The sequence below is a fragment of the Tachyglossus aculeatus genome, unplaced genomic scaffold, assembly GCF_015852505.1.
Source record: "Tachyglossus aculeatus isolate mTacAcu1 unplaced genomic scaffold, mTacAcu1.pri scaffold_1_arrow_ctg1, whole genome shotgun sequence".
Classification (NCBI taxonomy): Eukaryota; Metazoa; Chordata; class Mammalia; order Monotremata; family Tachyglossidae; genus Tachyglossus; species Tachyglossus aculeatus.
In genome coordinates, this window is record NW_024044915.1 from 4,760,151 (window position 1) to 4,780,452 (window position 20,302).

General features: G+C 46.0%; 1 non-coding gene across 1 annotated transcript; it reads left to right on the top strand.

Moving 5' to 3' along the window:
- The first annotated feature begins 15,105 nt into the window (after positions 1-15,105).
- LOC119923582 lies at positions 15,106-15,244 on the top strand. Its single transcript, XR_005448892.1, has one exon. It is a non-coding gene; the product is annotated as a small nucleolar RNA SNORA7 (small nucleolar RNA).
- The last annotated feature ends 5,058 nt before the right edge of the window (positions 15,245-20,302 follow it).

Sequence of the window (20,302 nt, forward strand, 5' to 3'; positions counted from 1 at the left end):
CATTTTCTTCTTTGGAGAACTCATTCCCTCCCACGGTTTCAACTAATCATCTCTAAAGTGATGATTTCCCAACTCTATTTCTCTAGCCCTAAATTGTGTTCTCTGCAGTCTTGCATTTCCTCCTGTCTTCAGAACATCTCTATTTGGATGTCCCATCAAAACTTCAAACTTAAAAAGTCTGAAACAGAACTCCCAAGCTTCCCACCCAATCCCTATCCTCACTGTGACAATCTCATCACTCCTGAACGCAACACATCCCTCCCTGTCTCACAAACACATTATTCTAACATTATCCTTGACTCATTTCTAGGAGCCAGGATTAGAACCCATGACCTTCTGACTACTAGGCTTGTGCTCTATCCACTATCTCAGGCTGCATCTCTGGCTTCACTTGGCTTCACTGACTGTCCGCTCCCTGTTCTCCTCATCTCTCTGGCCTCTCATTCCCAGTCTTCACTGTGGGCTCTTACTCTCTCTCCAACTTCCCAACTGTGGAGGACTCTCAAGGTTCAGTGCTGGGTAATTTTCTATTCTCCATCTGTATCTACTCCCTTGGAGAACTCATTCACTCCCATGGCTTCAACTACCAACTCTATATGGATGACACTCAAATCTATATCTCCAGTCCTGATTGCTCTCTCTCTCTCTCTCTCTCTCTCTCTCTCTCTCTCTGTCTCTCTCTCTCTCTCTCTCTCTCTCTCTCTCTCTCTCTCTCTCTCTCTCTCTCTCTCTCTCTCTCTCTCTCTCCAGTCTCACATTTCTTCCTGCCTTCAAGGCATTTCTACTTGGATGTCCTCCTGCCACCTCAAGCTTTACATGTCCAAAATGGAACTCATTATCTTCATTCCAAAACCCTGTCCTCCCCGTGACTTTCCCGTCACTGTAGACAGAGACAGTGTCACCATCCTTCCTGTCTCATAGGCCCGTAACCTTGGATTTATTCTTGACTCCTCTCTCTCATTCAACCCACATATTCGATCCATCACTAAATCCTGTGCATCCCACCTTCACAACATCACTAAAATCTGCTGTTTCCTCTCCATCCAAATGGCTACCACCTTAATACAATTACTTGTCTTATCCCTCCTTCATTACTGTATCAGCCTCCTTGCTGACATCCCAGCCTCCTGTCTCTTCCCACTCCAGTCCATACTTCACTTTGCTGCCCATATCATTTTTCTTCAATACCGTTGAGGACATGATTCCCCACTCATCAAGAAATTCAGGTGGTTGTCCATCCACCTCCCTATAAAGCAAATACTCCTTACCATTGGCTTAATCACCTTGCCCTCTTCTACTTCATGGTGCTACTCTCCTATTACAACCCAGCCCACACATTTCACTCCTCTAATGCTAACTTTCTCACTGTACTTCAGTCTCAACTATCTTACTGCTGACCCCTCGCCTATATCCTGTCTCTGGCCTGGAATGTTTTCCCTTCTCAAATTCAACAGACAATAGCTTTTCTACCCTTCAAGGCCTTATTGAAAGCACATCTCCTTCAAGAGGTCTTCCCTGTCTAAGCCCCACTTTCCTCGTCTTCCACTCCCTCTGCATCACCCTGACTTGCTTCCTTTATTCATCACCCCCTCAGCCCCACAGCATGCATATATCTGTAAATACCTGTCATTTATTTATTTATATTAATGTGTGTCTCCCCCTCTAGAATGTAAGTTTGTTGTGTGCAGGGAATGCTATGTTTATTGTTATAGTGTGCTCCCCTAAGTGATTAGCACAGTGCTCAGCAGACAGTAATTGCTCAATAAATATGACTGGATGAATATCTGTACTTTCTTTATATTATCTGTCTTCCCCTCTGTCCTGTAAGCTTGTTGTGGAATGTGTCTGTTATATTGTACTCTTCCAAGCACTTAGGACAGTGCTCTGCAAACATTAAGCTCTCAATAAATATAATTGACTAACTGACTGATGATAATACTAATAATGATTATGGTATTTGTTAAGTGCTTACTATGTGCCAAACATTGTTCTAAGTGCTGGGGTAGATACAAGGTTATCAGGTTGTCACTCATTCATTCATTCAATCATATTTATTGGGCACTTACTAGGTGCAGAGCCTAGTACACTAGGCACTTGGGAAGTACAATTCGGCAACATATAGAGACAGTCCCTATCCAACAACGGGCTCACAGTCTAAGAGGGGGAGATAGACAGAAAAAACAAAACAAGTAGATAGGTGTGAATACCTCAGAATAAATAGAATTGTAGCTACATACACATCATTAATAAAATAAATATAGTAAATATGCACAAATAAAATAGAGTAATAAATATGTACAAATTTGTGCAAATGCTATCTGGAGGGGAAGGGGCTAAGGCAGAGGGAGTGAGGGAGGTGGGCGATTGGGGGGAGGAGGAGGAGAGGAAAAGGGGGGGCTCAGTCTGCGAAGGCCTTCTGGAGGAGGTGAGCTCTCAGTAAGGCTTTGAAGGGAGGAAGAGAGCTAGTTTGGTGGATGTGTGGAGGGAGGACATTCCAAGCCAGAGGAAGGATGTGGGCCAGGGGTTGGCAATGGGACAGGCAAGAACAAGACACAGTGAGGAGGTTAGCAGCAGAGGAGTGGAGTGTACGGGCTGGGCTGTAGAAGGAGAGAAGGGAGGTGAGGTAAGAGGGGGCAAGGGGCTCAGTCTCAATCCCCATTTTACAGATGAAGCAACTGAGGTATGGAGAAGTGAAGAGACTTACTCAAGGTCACATAGCAGGTGAGTGGCAGAGACAGGATTAGAACCCAGGTCTTCTGACTCCCAAGTGCATGCTCTTGCTGCTAGGCCATGCTACCAGTGCCCCCATCTCCAGGCCTGAAGACGGAGTCCCGGTCTCCAGTCACTTGGAGAGGGTTCCTTGGTCTCGAGCATTAAGGACAGGACCCCATTTCCCAGTCCCAAGGACAGGGCCTCTATCTCCAACCTCAAGGGCAGAGTCCCTGGGTCTTCATACTTATCTAAGGAACCTTTGTTCTTCAGAGCCAAGGACAGGGTCTCTATCTTCATCGTCAAGGACAGGGTCCTTCTGTCTTCATCCCCATGAACATAGTTCTTATGTCCATCTAAGAGCAGGGCCCATATATTCAGCCCAAGAACATGGCCCCATTGTCCAGCCCATGTCTAGCCACAAGGATAGGGCCTCTCAGACTTCATCCCTAAGGACAGGGCCTCAGTCTCTAGAACCAAAAAGCAGCGTCCAATTCATCAGCCCAAGTACAAAGTCCCATTCTCTAAGAGAAGCAGCGTGGTTTAGTTGCAAGGGCATGGGCTTGGGAATCAGAGGTCATGGGTTCTCATCCCAGCTCTGCCACTTGTCGGCTGTGTGACTTTGGGAAAGTCACTTAACTTCTCTGTGCCTCAGTTACCTCATCTGTAAAATGGGGTTAAGGCTGTGAACCCCACCTGGGAAACCTGATAACCTTGTATCTTCCCCAGAGCTTGGAAGAGTGCTTGGCACATAGTAAGTGCTTAACAAATATCATCATTACTATTACTATTACTATTATTATTAGAACCAAGGACAAGAGGCCCTTCTTCAGACCCAAGGTAAGACCCCCATGTCTAGTCTCAAAGCCACCCAGACTTCATTACTAAGGACAGGGCCTCACTTCTCCAGGACTAAGGGCAGGGTCCCATTCTTCAGCCCAAGGCAGAGGCCCATCACTAGCTTTAAGAACAGGACCCATCAGTGTAAATTTCCAAGAATTTGGCCCTATTATTTTTTTATTGTAGCTCACTGAGCTGAACACTGAAAGTCGTTTTATGAAGACACGCCTCCTCCCACATCCTCCTGTAAGTAATCTAGGCAGTCTGGAGATGGAACCTGGTCTGGCCAGACCCTTGGCTTGATCCAAGCTGATTGAGTCCATATTCCAGACCTCACACACCTTCATTTGTGCCTGTGGTTACTGGGCTGAAAATATGCTTCCCAGGTTCTATTCATGTCTCCTAGGTCTACAGAATACAAATGCAATTGCGAACCTTCAACACAGAGGTAATAATAACATTCGTGGTATATTTAAGTGCTTAATATTTTTAATAGTGCCAGACACTGTACTATGCCTTGGGGTAGATATTAGCTAATCCAGTTGGACATAGTCTCTGTCCCACATAGTGCTCACCATCTTAATCCCCATTTTACAGTTGAGGTAATTGAGACACAGAAAATTAAATGAGTTGCTCAAGGCCACACAACAAACAAGTGGTGGAGCCAGTATTAGAAACCAGGTACTTCTGCCTCCCAGTTTTGTACTCTATCCACTTGTCCATGCTGCTTCACCCACTAGGACAGGTTGCCTTGTTTACTACTTGCTGAACACTCCTACAGTTAGAGGGTGGGAGGCTGAAGAGGAACCTGTGAAAAAGACTCCTTCTCTACACAAAATAGCAATCCTCAGGCCTAACAGCTATGAAGTAGCAGTGACATATCCTGGAAGACACACCTTCTCAATACAGAGGAGAAATCTCCTCTATGCAGTGAAACAGCCTAGATGAAGTTCAAGCTCCATATGCAGAAGAGCCATCTCAGCCCCATCAGCTGTGAAGTGGCATTGTCACAAGACTAGAGGCAATTCATTTTGTGGGGGCAGTCCAAGCTGGATTGGGGGCCATTGGTGTAGTGTTTGCATGTGTATATGTGCGTGTGATGTTTGTTCTATGGGTATGTGTGCAATTATGAATATATATTGAGAAGCAGCGTGACTCAATGAATGAATCAATCAATCGTATTTATTGAGTGCTTACTGTGTGCAGAGCACTGTACTAAGCGCTTGGGAAGTACAAGTTGGCAACATATAGAGACATATAGAGACATATAGAGATAAAGAGTGAAAAGAGCACGGGCTTGGGAGTCAGAGGTCGTGGGTTCTAATCTCGGCCCCGCCACTTGTGTCTTGCTTTGTGACCTTGGACAAGATATTTAACTTCTCTGTGCCTCAGTTCCATCATATGTATAATGGGAATTTAGACTGTGAGCCCCATGTGGGACAACCTGATTACCTTGTATCTACCATAGCACTTAGAACAGTGCTTGGCACATAGTAAGAGCTTAACAAATACCACCATTATTATCATTATGGGTGCTGTGTGCATGTGTATAAACGGATCCAGCAGGGGAATTTCCTCTCACTTCTTTCCTAGATGACCCTCCAGCTCTTTCTGTACAACCTAGCCTGCCCTTCCTGTCCCTTTGGCCAGTTTCACACACTTCCCCCGGTGTTACTGTTCCTCTCCCCTTGCTAGCAGATGCTGTCACAGTCCTGGTCCAGGAGATGGTGGGCCAGGCTCGAAGCCACCAGCTGATAGAAACCAGAAAGACTCATGGGTGGAGAGAGAAAAACATCTCCCTGAAACAACAGCTGAGAACCGGGGGAGAGCTCTGCTTGGGACCACTGCCAGAACATGGGTGATTGCTGCATGCTGGTACACGCAGGGAAACTCTGGATCCCAGAGCTGGAATCGTTGGCTGAACACAGCTGGGAGATGGGGCGGGGGAAGGTTTAGCACATGGGGACAACAGAAGAGACTTTGGGAACAGGGAAACACCAGAAGCTGCTAAGGAAACAAGAAACCAAAGCAACAAGTAACTGAAGCAACGATAATTGGCAATTAAAATTCGATTCAGAGTATGTGAAGAAATAGTTGCCAAGTTAATAAGTTGGAAGTTATATTAAGAATAGAAAAACAAGCCGAGATTGCTGTCTGTGAAGGAAATTCCCAAAGCACCTGAGTCATCGAAGGAGGGAGGAAGAAAGGAGGGAAACTGTGAGGGAGCGTGAGTGGGAGGGAACAATATTAATCTCAGGGAACTGACAACAACCTCGATCTGGCCTTCTGAGGCAGACCATCAGTGGAGTAGAACGTTGCTGACCTTGAGACAAATTTTGGGAACTCAGCACCACTGCCTGGCCTTTATTGTTTCTTCTTGCTGAGGCTTCAGGAAGGGGACAGGGGTTGGGCCAGAGGAGAAGGAGGTGGGCAGGGGCAGTCTCTGCTTGGATAGATTTGAGGGGGACCAAGCCTGAGTCATAGAAGAAGGGATCAGTCACCTCAGTCCTGCTACCCCAAGGGTGGAAATGGGGGTAGGGACTCCCCCTTTTCCACTTCAACCCCTTGCTAGGTGTCCCCTCTGCCGAAACACCTAGGGAAGGGAGAGAGAAACTGTCAGGAACACGGGTAACAGATGGTGGGATTCAATCAGGATGGGGTGGATGGGCGCAAACTAGAGCAGGTTGGGGAGAACAGGGATTGAAACCCTTGAACATCACTGGACAATGCCCAGGCTGCTTGCTACCTTTGAGTTGACCAGGGGTTTCTTAGCACCCCTAGAATCAGTCAATCAATCAACTGTATTTATTGAGTGCTTACTGTGTGCAGAGCACTGTACTAAGCGCTTGGGAAGTACAAGCTGGCAACATATAGAGACAGTCCCTACCCAACAGTGGGCTCACAGTCTAGAAGGGGGAGACAGAGAGCAAAAGCAAACATACTCACAAAATAAAATAGAATAGATAGGTACAAGTAAAATAAATAGAGTAATAAATATGTACAAACATATATACCTACATAGAGGTGCGGTGGGGAAGGGAAGGAGGTAAGATGCTGGGGATGGAGAGGGGGACGAGGGGGAGAGGAAGGAAGGGGCTCAGTCTGGGAAGACCTCCTGGAGGAGATGAGCTCTCAGTAGGGCCTTGAAGGGAGGAAGAGAGCTAGCTTGGTGGATGGGCAGAGGGAGGGCATTCCAGGCCCAGGGGAGGACATGGGCCGGGGGTCGATGGTGGGACAGGAAGGCTGAGTAGGTGCGAATGACGTTGTCGTTAATGTAACTTGGTGATAACAAGGGCCCTTTTCCCGGGGTGGGGTGGGGGAGTCAATGGCGTATATGGTGGACAGGACCAGGAAGGGAGTTGGGGGGGCACTATAAGGAAGGTCGCTTAAGTGGGTGGGGGTGGAAGCAGGGGGTGTCTATGGCAGCGCTCAGAGGAGAGGAGCCTTCCGGGAGCAGCAGGGGCCACGCGAGAAGGAGAAGAAGGAGAAGGGAAGTGTTGGGGCTTTCCTGGGGCATCCCTGGACAGGACCCCCCAAAGCAGGCAGGAAGGAAAGGAAGGGAGGAGCCCAGAATAGGTCTTCCCATCCACCATGGGGAGGGCAGGTGCTAGAGAAAGCTGGTTCTGTGTGGGGAAGGGGGTAGTTCTGGATCCACAGCCAGGATCCCTGGGGGGCAGAGGAAAGGGAGCAATCTGAGCTACTGTGGAAATGAATTAATAAATCAATAATATATATTGAAAGCTTACTGTGTGTAGAACACTGTACTAAGCACTTGAGAAAGAGCAATACAACAGAACTAGCAGACGGGCTCCCTGCCCATAATGGCCTTACAGTCTAGAGGGGGAGACAACCATCAATATGAATAAAAGTAGGTAAGAATACTATCAATGGAAGAAGTCAGACCCAAAGGGAACCTTCGAGAGAAGTAGACACTGGTGCAATGGTAGGCAGGAAAGTCGAGCCGAGGCCAGAAACAACCTGTCCTGGGCAGTACGTCAACCTTTGCCATCACACAATAGATCTTCCTCAGGGTTCCAGAAAGAGGTGCCACAAGGCCCTCCTCATGACCCAAGTGTCCCCAGGGATTACCAATTAATCAATCAATAAATGGTGTTTAGTGAGCACTGACTGGTGTAGAAAACTGTACTAAGCTCTACCACTTGTGTCTTGCTATGTGACCTTGGGCAAGACTCTTAACTTCTCTGTGCCTCAGTTCTGTCATATGTAAAATGGGGATTAAGACTGTGAGCCCCATGTGGGACACCGTGATTACCTTGTATCTACCCCAGCACTTAGAACAGTGCTTGGCTTATAGTAAGCACTTAACAAATACCACCATTATTATTATTATAGGTGGTTTGTGCGTGTGTATAAACAAATCCAGCAGGAGAATTTCCTCTCAGTGGTCTCACTTCTTTCCTAGAATAATAATAATAATGATAATAATAATGATAATAATTTTGGTATTTGTCAAGCGCTTACTATGTGCCAAGCACTGTTGTAAGCGCTGGGGGAGATACAAGGCAATCAGGTTGTCCCATGTGGGACTCACAGTCTTAATCCCCACTTTCCAGATGAGGCAACTGAGGCACAGAGAAGTGAGTGACTTGCCCAAAGTCACAAAGCTGATAAGTGGCGGAGGCAGGATTAGAACCCATGACCTCTGACTCCCAAGCCGTGCTCTTTCCACTGAGCCATGCTGCTTCTCAAAAGGTACTTCTGACCCCAAAAACAAAGAAAACAAAAACAAAACAAAACAAAAAATCTCTTCCTACTGAAATAGGCTTGAGGTTGTTGAAATTGATGAAGACTCTTTATTTTGAGAGTCACCTAGGAGCTGCTGTTTTGCTAATGACTGAACTATATATATATATATATATATATATATATATATATATTCATTCATTCGTTCAATCGTACTTATTGAGCACTTACTGTGTGCAGAGCACTGTACTAAGCGCTTGGGAAGTACAAGTTGGCAACATATAGAGATGGTCCCTACCCAACAGTGGGCTCACAGTCTAGAAGGGGGAGACAGAGAACAAAACAAAACATATTAACAAAATAAAATTATATATATATATATGTATATGTATATGTGTATATATATATATATATATATATATACACACACACACAGGGAACAAGATAACCTGAAGTATGGCGGCAGTGAACAGTCTGCCCTGGAGAAACCTTTCACAGAGGGAGTACAATTAGGCCAAATAATAAAATCATATACTTTACAGTAATTAAATACGGTCCTTGGTGGGAAATCTCATCTGTTAAGAAGCACACTGGGAAAAAGAACTCTGCTGACCTGCCCCCTCCTACAGAAGCACATGACGGATGCAATCGGAATGGGGCTCAAAGCCCCTTTCAATCAGTGGCACTAACAGTGCAGAGCACTCTTCTGAAACCAAAAAAAAAGGTTGGTATTTCTTAAGCGGCTACTATGTGTCAAGCCCTGTTCAAAGTGCTGGGGTAGATACAAGCTAATCAGGTCAGACACTGCCTCTGTTCCACATGGGACTCATAGTTTAAGAGGGAGAGCAGGGATTGAATCCCCATTTTACAGATGAGGAATCTAAGGTCCGAAGAAGTTGAGCAACTTGCCCAAAGTCAAATCAGGTAAGAGGTGGAGCAGGATTAGGACCCAGGTCCTCTGGTTCCCAGGCTTGTGCTTTATCCACTAGGTGAAGCTACATCACTACTAGAGAGGGGCTGCAGGGTCTCAGGACTCTATTGCCACATCAGTGTCCAAATCCCATACTGCTGCACAAACTTCCCAAGCACTCAGTACAGTGCTCTGCACACATTAAGCACTCAATAAATACTACTGAATGAATGAATAGATGAGGAAAATGTAGAAGCATAGCCCAAACCAAGTCCAGATATGGCCCTCGGGGAAAAGAGGTTTGGTCGCCTCTGCCCTTCCAAACCAAAGACTTCCATCAGCATCTCCACATTAAATTCTGTAAACCAGGCAATAACGCACAGTAAGAACTGCAAATCAAATCGAGAAAGCCAGCAGGTCTCTTGGGAAATTCACCCAGAGAATGGGGACAGTGAGGCAGCAATCAAAATTCTCTAGCAAAGAGCTGAAACAGGCCTGCACTCCCATCGTAGACAAGGCCCTCTATGCCAATGAGATAGGTAATTCATTAAAAGTTTTCCCTAACGTGGCATTTTAAAAGCTTATTTTGCTGTCTATAATGAAAAGCTTAAGCCGCTAGCAACTAGTTCATAAACGAGTTCAAAACTTTGCTGTCCCCATGGAGAGAAAACCTCAGATCGGTCTGAGATTAGAATAAAAAGGGTTAGAATGTAATTGAAACTAGTGAAATTTTCCTCTAGACTGCAAGTTCGTTGTGGGCAGGAAACACGTCTTCCAACTCTACCATACTTTACTCTCCCAAGCACTTGGTATTGCTCTGCAAACAGTGTGTACTCCATAAATATGGCTGCTTGATTGATTTAGGCAATTTCAAACACGTGACCACTTACTGTTGTGCCGATTAGTCAACCTCTGCCAAGAGTCACTCAATTCTGGCTCAAATCTCAGAGGACTCAGTTCCTGTGAGCAGATTGTCCATGGGACTAATTTTACTGTAGAACAATTAACAAAATGGAACTTACAAGGCAATAAAAAAATACGAAGATATTAACCGAGTTGTGCACCGTTCCTTCTCACAGTTCGGCTGTGCCTTGATGTGATGACACATTTTAGTTCGGTCTGATACCAAACACTCAACCCACCCAAAAAAGAGAAAGCAGCCACCAGACACGTGATTACCCAAGGCCACATATTTTCATCTACAAAACAAAGCTGGCATACCACCACAATGACTTCATTTCTCAACAATCAATCGTTGGTATTCACTGAGTGTTTACTGCGTTCAGTGCATTATACTAAGTGCTTGGGAATGCATCATAGTTGGTAGTTGTAAGCTCCTGCCCAAAAGGAGCTTGCAGACTGGGAAGGAGAGAGACATTAATAAATTAATTATGAATATGTATTTCCTCTATCTCTAATTTGAGCAGGGCATCTCCCAATTCTATTATATTGTATTTTCCCAAGTACCTTAGTACATAGTGAATATTCATTAAATACAACCGACATTGATCTTTATGGACACTGTGGATGACTTGAATAGACAGTGTTGTCTACAGAAGAAGTCTTATACTCTGTGGGGGCGGGGGGGAAATAAGCCTTAGGATAGAAAAGAAACCCCTGAGCATTGCCACTTGTCAGCTGTGTGACTTTGGGCAAGTCACTTAACTTCTCTGTGCCTCAGTTACCTCATCTGTAAAATGGGGCGAAGACTGTGAGCCCCCACATGGGACAAACTGATTACCTTGTATCTACCCCAGCTCCTAAGAACAGTTCTTGGCACATAGTAAGTATTCAACAAATACCATCATTATTTATTATTATTACCATTATTTTTGACTGAAAAAGAGCATCACCACTACAAGGCATCCCTCTATCAATTGAAGTTTGCGGAAATGCTCCCGGTAGAAAAGCTGGTTTCAAATTAGATACAGTTAAGGTGCTAACCAAAGGCCAAACTAAGAGGTCACCGTTATCTGTAAACAAGGAAGATGGGCCACGACCTAAGCCAGAGTTCCCCTACTTGTTTGGTTCTCGTCGTGGGCAGGGAATGTGTCTGTCAACGCTGTTGGACTGTACTCTCCCAACTGCTTGGTAGAGTGTTCTGCACAAAGTAAGTGCTCTAGAAAGGCACGGATTAGAACTCAGGGTCTCTGACTCCCAGGCCCCTTTCCACTCGGCCACGCTGTTTCCCTTCAAAATCAGAAACAGAAAAGTTGCTCCTAACTGGCATTTTGAAAGGATCACGGGTATAAGAGAGGTGAGGATGGCTTAGGCACTAAAAGGTGAGGAGGGTGGCTAAGTGTAATGGAGATAAAGGCAGCAAGGGCACACAGGTAACAGGACCCTCCAGCTCTTTCTGTACAACGTAGCCTGCCCTTCCTGTCGCTCCAGCCCCATGCACACACTTCCCCCGGTGCTCCTGTTCCTCTCCCCTAGCTAGCAGATGCTGGCACAGTCCTGGTCCCGGAGATGGTGAGCCAGGCTCAGAGCCACCACCTGATAGAAACCAGAAAAACTCATGGGTAGAGAGAGAAAAACATCTCCCTAAAACAACAGCTGAGGGCGGGGAGAGCTCTGCTTGGGACCATTGCCTGAACATGGGTGATTGCTGCATGCCGGTACATGCAGAGAAACTCTGGGTCCCTGGAGTTGGGATCTCTGGCTGAACACAGCTGGGAGATGGAGCGGGGGAAGGTTTAGCACCCGGGGACAACAGAAGAGACTTTGGGGAGCAGGGAAACACCAGAAGCCGCTAGGGAAACAAACAACCAAAGCAACAAGTAACTGAAGCAGCGATAATTGGCAATTAAAATACGTTTCAGAGTATGTGAAGAAATAAGTTACCAAGCTAAGAAGTTGAAGTTATATTCAGGGTAGAAAAACAAGCCGAGATTGCTGTCTCTGAAGGAAATTCCCAAAGCACCTGAGTCATCGAAGGAGGGAGGAAGAAAGGAGGGAAACAAGTGGGGTTGCCAACTTGTACTTCCCAAGCGCTTAGTACAGTGCTCTGCACACAGTAAGCGCTCAAAAATGCGATTGATTGATTGATTGATTGATTGTGAGGGAGAGTGGATGGGAGGGAACAATATGAAGCTCAGGGATCTGACAACAACCTCGATCTGGCCTTCAGAGTCAGTCCATCAGTGGAGTGGAACTTTGCTGACCTTGAGACAAATTTCGGGAACTCAGCACTACTGCCTGGCCGTAATTGTTTCTTCTTACTGAGGTTTCAGGAAGGGGACAGGGGTTGGGCCAGAGGAGAAGGAGCTCGGCAGGGGCAGTCTCTGCTTGGGTAGATTTGAGGGGGACCAAGCCTGAGCTATACAAGAAAGGATCAGCCCCCTCATGCCTGCTGCCCCAAGGGTGGAGATGGGGGTAGGGACTCCCCCTTTTCCACTTCAACCCCTCACCAGGTCTCCCCTCTGCTGCAACACCTAGGTCAGGAAGAGAGAAAGTGTCAGGAACCCGGGGAAGAGAAGGTGGGATTCAATCAGGATGGGGTGAATGGACACGAAGTAGAACAGGATGGGGAGAACATGGGTCGAAACCCTTGAACAGCACTGGACATTGCCCAGGCTGCTTGCTCCCTGCTAGTTGACCAGGGGTTTCATAGCTCCCCTAGTTGGAGAGGGAAAGTGTTGGGGATTTCCTGAAGCAGCCCTGGGCAGGACCCCCAAAGCTGGCAGGAAGGAAAGGAAGAGAGGAGCCCAGAATAGGTCTTGCCATCCACCATGGGAAAGGCAGCTGCTGAAGAAAGCAGGTTCTGTGTGGGGAAGGGTGTAGCTCTGGATCCACAGCCTGGATCCCTGGAGGCTACTGTGGTAATCAATCGATAAATCAAAAATTCAATCAATCACATTTATTGAAAGCTTACCGTGTGTAGAACACTGTAGTAAGCACTTGAGAAAGAACAATACAACAGAACTAGCAGATGTGTTCCCTGCCCATAATGAGCTTAGGTCTAGAGGGGGAGACAGACATTAATATGAATAAATGTAAGTAAGAATAATATCATTGGCAGAAACCAGACTCAAAGGGAGTCTTGGAGGGAAGCAGACATGGGTGCTATGGCCGGCAGGAAAGTCAAGCCCAGGCCAGAAACAACGTGTCCTGGGCAGTGCTTCGACCTTTGCCATCACACAATAGCTCTTCCTCAGGGTTTCAGAAGAAGGTGTCACAGGGCCCTCCTCATGATGAAGGTGTCTCCAGGGGATACCGATTAATCAATCAATAAATGGTATTTATTGAGCACTTACTTGGCATAGAACACTGTACTAAGCTCTTGGGAGGGTACAATTCAATAGAGTTGGTAGACAAGATTTCTGCATCCAAGGAGCTTAAAGTCTAGTGGAGACAGCAGCAGCCCTGGACAGAATTTCCAGATGGTAGACAGGGGAGGAATGACCTAACATCACAGCCACAAAGAAACTCACAATCGTCTCCTAAAACTGAGCTCACAGTTTTTAATGAGTGCTTTAAAGCCAATGGTTAAGAGTTCCTGTTTCAAGCTGAGAAGAATGGGCAATAATTGGAGGTTTTTGAGAGTTTTGTGGGGAGATGTAGATAAAATGATGGTACAGAAAAATGATCAAGGTGGCAGAATGAAGTATGAACCAGAGAGGGGAAATACAGAAGGCAGGGAGATCAGTGATGCAATAGCCAATCCAGGATCTAAGAAGCCAGGACCAGCACAGTGGCAGTTTGGCATTGAGGAAGGGTGGATCTTACAAATGTTATGGAGGAAAACCCAACAGTATTTGGCAACAGACTGAATATGATAAAAATAATAATAATAATAAAAATGGTATTTATTAAGTGCTTACTATGTGCAAAGCAGTGTTCTAAGCACTGGGGAGGTTACAAAGTGATCAGGTTGGTTGTACCATGAAGGGCTCACAATCTTAATCCCCATTTTACAGATGAGATAACTGGGGCACAGAGAAGTTATGTGACTTGCTCGAAGTCACAGAGCTGACAATTGGCAGAGCTTTTTGGACAATTGGAATATGAGGATGGAAGAAGAGAGAGAAGTCAAGGATGACCTCAAGGTTGCAAACTTGAGAAAGGGAGAATAGTGATGCTGTCCATTATGAAGGGAAAGTTGGTTGGAAAGAAAGATTTTGGAAGGAAGTGGAGGAGTTCAGTCTTGAACAAGTTGAGCTTGACCTGTCAGTGGAATATCTGTGTAGAGGTGTCCTGCAGGCAGGAGGAGAAGTTAAATTAGGCTACCAGTCTCAAGGCTAACAAGACACTCAGGATTTTCAGGGCTCACAAGATAGATTTAGGGTGATCTCTGAACTGGACTACCAATCTCACTCATCCCAGATTTCTGACAAGACAACTTTCCAATCAAGGCTGAAAAGACCCAAAATGACGGTCTGCTGTTTGCTCTTTGAAGCCTACCCTCTCCTAGTTCTCATCCTCATAACCCTCTTCCATCTCTATACTCATAATTAGAAGTTGGAATCTATATTGCCAGTACAGGGTGGGCACAGAGCCCCCTCTGGCCTTTTGGGGAACACACATTGGTAAGCACTTTGCACTGACCACTCCCAACCCTCAAGTCAGAAAGTCAGTCAGTCAGTCAATTGTATTTATTGAGTGCTTACTGGGTATAGAGCACTGTATTAAGCACTTGGGAGATTACAATATAACAATCATTTCCAGTCCATTCATTCAATTGTATTTATTAAGCACTTACTGTGTGCAGAGCATTGTACTAAGCACTTGGAAAGTACAATTCAGCAATAAATAGAGACAATCCCTATCCACAGTGGGCTCACAGTCTGAGCTAACAGTTTGAAGGGGGAGACATGCATTAATGCAAATAATTATTAATATATTAATATAAATATATAACAATATAAATAAATATTAGCATATCAATAGAAGTAAATATTAGTAGACATTATTATAAATATACTTATGTACATATCCTGTTTCCCCTCTCAGGGTCGCACCTGGAGAGTTTCTAGTACTCTTACCAGTCTCAGCTATGAGAGGGAGAGTCAAGCAGAGGCATACCCATTCCATTCCTAGCTTGGGTAGTGGCTAGCTAGTGAAAGGCAATCTGCTACAAGTCAAAATTCACCCATGCTGGGCAGCAGCAGCATTGGGAGATAGTCGAGGGCAGAGACTCGAGTTTACTGTGCTGAAGGCAGCAATAGTAAACCACTTCCGCATTTTTACCAAGAAAACTCTATACGCTACCAGTATGATTGCAGATGGAGAGCAAGGCTTTCTGGGAGAGATGTGTCTATGGTGTTGCTATGGGTGGGAAACAACTCGACGGCATAAGACAAGACATACCCTGTTGCTTCCACCACTCTGTAATGTTTTTTAAATCTCAGTCTCCCCCTCTAGATTGTAAGTTCCTCAAGGGCTTGGATTGTGCCTACCGACTTTAATATATTGTCCTAAGCACTTAGTACAGTGTTCTTCAAACAGTAAGTACTCAATAATTGCTATTTATGCTATTATTCCCCTCCTCAAAAATCTCCAGTGGCTACCAATCAATCTGTGCATCAGGCAGAAACTCCTCACCCTGGGCTTCAAGGCTGTCCATCACCTCGCCCCCTCCTACCTCACCTCCCTTCTCTCCTTCTACTGCCCAGCCCGCAACCTCCGCTCCTCCACTGCTAATCTCCTCACTGTACCTCGTTCTCGCCTGTCCCGCCGTCGACCCCCGGCCCACGTCATCCCCCGGGCCTGGAATGCCCTCCCTCTGCCCCTCCGCCAAGCTAGCTCTCTTCCTCCCATCAAGGCCCTGCTGAGAGCTCACCTCCTCCAGGAGGCCTTCCCAGACTGAGCCCCTTCCCTCCTCTCCCCCTCGTCCCCCTCTCCATCCCCCCATCTTACCTCCTTCCCTTCCCCACAGCACCTGTATATATGTATATATGGTTGTACATATTTATTACTCTATTTATTTATTTATTTATTTATTTGACTTGTACATTTCTATCCTATTTATTTTATTTTGTTGGTATGTTTGGTTCTGTTCTCTGTCTCCCCCTTTTAGACTGTGAGCCCACTGTTGGGTAGGGACTGTCTCTATGTGTTGCCAATTTGTACTTCCCAAGCGCTTAGTACAGTGCCCTGCACATAGTAAGCGCTCAATAAATACGATTGATTGATTGATTGATTGGTCGATTGAAGGTTGGGCATCTGAGTCTATCTAGTCTACCCAGATCCTATGAACTCAGCCCCAACCCCCAGGTTGCTGATTTACAGAACTCCTGCTCTGCTAATGTTAACTGGCTGAGAGGGAGTGAGTTATGTCCAGGGGATACATCGGGGGCTGCTCCTACATCCGGGGGTCTGTTAGGACCTGGGATTTCCTGGGTTCCCCCAATGCAAGGAGTGGAGACAGAACACTCAGTTCTGCCTGGCCTAGAGCATAGGCTGGGAGACAGAAGGATGTGGGTTCCAATCCTGGCTCTGCCTCTTGTCTTCTGTGTGACCGTGGGAAAGTCACTTAACTTTTCAGTGCCTCAGTTACCTCATCTGTAAAATGGGGATAAAGACTGTGAACCTTTTGTGGGACAGGACTGTGTCCAACCCAGTTACCTTGTGCACCCGAGTGCTTATCAACAGTCCCCAGCATATAGTAAGGACCTAACAAATGTTCTTTTATTATTATTATTATTTATTATTATCTTTCATGGAGCCATGCCAAAGGGTTGGCAGGACTCAGCCCCACTCACCTCAACTGAGACTAATAACAATAATTGTGATATTTGTTAACTGTTTAATCTGCCAAGCTAAACTGTTGTGTAGGTACAAGATAATCTGGTCACATAGGGCTAACAGTCTAAGGGTTAGAGAGAACAGGTATTTAATTCCCATTGTACATATGAGGAAATGGTGGCACAGAGAAGTTGAGCGACTCACCTGTGGTCTCATATCAGGCAAGTGGCAGAGCTGGGTTTAGAACCCAGGTCTCCTATCTTCTAGTCAATCAATGGTATTTATTGAGCACTAACTGCTTGTATCACATTGTTCTAAGCACTTGAGAAAGGATCACATCAGTAGCATGGCCTGATGGATAAAGTATGGGCCTGGGACTCAGAAGAATCTGGGTTCTAATTGTGCTTCTGCCATTTGTCTGCTATGTGACTTTGGACAAGTCACTTCAGTTCTCTGAGCCTCAGTTACCTCATCTGTGAAATGGGAATTAAGACTGTGAGCCCATGTGGGACGTGAACTGTGTCCAACCTGATTACTTCTAAGCACAATGCCTGGCATATAGTAAATGTATAACAAATGCCATAAAAATAGAGTTGATAGACCTGAACCCTACCCAGAAGGAGCTTACAGTCTTCAATGGAAGAGAGACATTAAACTAAATTACAGGTGGGGAAATAGTGGAGAATAATGATATGGACAAAGGTGCTTAAAATCAGGATAAATACTGTGCTCTTTCCTTTCTGCCTCATTGCATTCTACCCAATAAGGGGTGAGCAGGGAGCAGAGTCCACCAGGGGTCCCACAATGGGGAGTGGAGGGCTGGGGGAAGCCAATGAGCTTGGAGATGCTTGGACAGAGATTGGGTCTTTGTGAGAAGAAGAAGGAGATTCTGGTACTACACTTGACGAGGTACTTAACAGGCCCGTGATCATGGCTTAGTGGAAAGAGCACGGGCTTGGAAGTCAATGGTCATGGGTTCTAATCCCAGCTCTGCCGTTTGTCAGCTTTGTGACTTTGGGTAAGTGACTTAACTTCTCTGTGCCTCAGTTCCCTCATCTGTAAAATGGGGATTAAGATTGTAAGCCCCACGTGGGACAATTTGATCAGCTTGTATCCCCCCAGTGCTTAGAACAGTGCTTTGCACATAGCAAGTGCTGAACAAATACCATCATTATTGTTATTATTTTTATTGTTATTAACAAATACCATAATTATTATTACAGAATTGGGCAGTTTGGTAAGGAAGTGTTCTGATCTCTGGTGGCAGAGAGCCGAGGTCCCCAACCTTCTCAGCATCAACCCAGACTACTTTGCGTTTACCCACACAGTGGGGTGGGGGACTCCCAAGCCTGGAAGCAGGCTGGAAATCCTCTCCCCACCCAATGCTATGGAATGTCAGTGCTTTCAGCCCCACTCCCCACTTCTTGCCCAGACCCCAGGGAGCCCCAGGAGACGCTGGACAATTATCCACGTTTGGAATAGGAGCTGTGGGGGTTGGGTCCCTGGAGTCCCCAGCCCTGCAAATAGTTGTGGGGAGCCATGAAGCCAGGGAGAACACAACCATTTCAGACAGCCCATTCATATCTGCCAGAATCTAGAGGCTTCACCTGGATCCTAGGGGTGGTAGCAAAGGCTTAGAAGCAAAAAAACAGCTGCTTCCTCTCCAGCCTGGTAAGTGCTTTGGAGACTCTCCTAGCCAAGCAACCAGTCACTGAGGTTGTGGAGGGGGCAGGGAGGCCATTTGCCCTCATATCCCTGTCCCTCACAAGAATCTGGGGAATGGCGAGGGGTCTCCCAGGTCTTTTGGAGTGTGAGGTGTGGGGCAGTGATGGTTGTGGTTGGGGAGGGGGGATTGTCTTCCCCACCTGAGTCCAATTCCCACTGAAGGATCCAGGAGGGAAAATCATAGCTGTTTCCAACTGCCTGATTCTACTCTGGCCCTGGGCCCTGGCCTAAGAACATTACTGTTCCTTGAAATCAAACCCTTCCCCAACCCCAAAAGAAAATGACCATTTCTTTCATGGTATTTGTTAAGCACTTACTGTGTGCCAGGCACTGTTCTAAATATTGGGGTAGGTACAAGCTAGTCAAGTTGGACTATATCATGTAACACATGGGGCTCACAGCCTTAATCCCCATTTTACAGATGAGGTAACTGAGGCACAGAGAAGTGAAGTGACTTGCCCAAGGTCACATAGCAGACAAATGGCAGAGTCAAGATTGACTCCCAAGTCCATGTTCTATCCACTAAGCTATGGCCTTCTCTCTTGTTACGTCTCCATTTCACAGGATCTGGGGGTTGTTGATCCTGCGGGCAGCTTCCCTCACTGGAACACATCTCTGCTGCATTGCCACCCTCTGAAACCAGACGAGGACTCCCTCCTCCAGCCTCCAGACATGGGCTGGGCTGCTCTGCCTTAGTGACAAATAAAGAGGCAGTAGTAATAGTGATGGTATTTACTGAGTGCCTTCTGGTTGCAAATTACAGTACTAAGAACTTGAGAAAATTCCAGTGAAGCATGAGATATGTTCTCTGCCCTCAAGGAGATTTCAGCATAGAAGGAGAAACAGACATAAACATATTTACAAATACAGCAATTATAGTATAAATAATCATAGGTTCAATTACTTGAACCTTCATTCAAGATGGCCAAGGAGGGATATAATAAATATGTAAGTGGTAGAGAAAACTGTTGGGTTGATACCCCTCCTGGTGTTGGGAGGTGATCGGGGAAAGTTTGTTGGATGAGGTGGGATTTTAGGAGGGCTTTGAAGGTAGGGAAATTTGAGGCAAGGTGAATCTTTTGTCGGGGGTGGGAGTCCCAATGCAGGGAAGCAACATGAGCAAGAGGTTGGAGTGGGAGGAGATAAGAGCCGGGGACAGTTGGAACGTGAACATGGGCGGAACAAAGAGTGATGGCTGGGGATTAGTGGGTAGAAAGAACTGAAACTTAAGAGTGGGGGGAGCCGGAGGAGAAATGTGAAGCCAATGGTAAGGAGGACTGTTTGTTGCAGAGGGAGAGGACAACCACTGGAGGAGTTTGAGGAGTAGAGACAAGTGTGCTGAGCAATGTTTCAGGACGATGATCTAGCCAGCAGGTCCATGTGGATCGAAAAATGAGAAAGACTGGAGATGGGGAGACTAGTGAGGAGGTTGATTTATTATTATTATTGTAATTATTATTATTATTATTATTGTATTTGTTAAGAACTTACTGTGTGCAAAGTACTGTTCTAAGCGCTGCGGGTGGTTACAAGGTAATTAGGTTGTCTCACATTGGGCTCACAGTCTTAATCCCCATTTTACAGATGAGGCAACTGAGGCACAGAGAAGTTAAGTGACTTGCCCAAAGTCACACAACAGACAAGTGGCGGAGCAGAGATTAGAACCCAGGAACTCTGACTCCCAAGCCTGTACTCTTTCCACTGGGCCACACTATAGTTTAATCATGA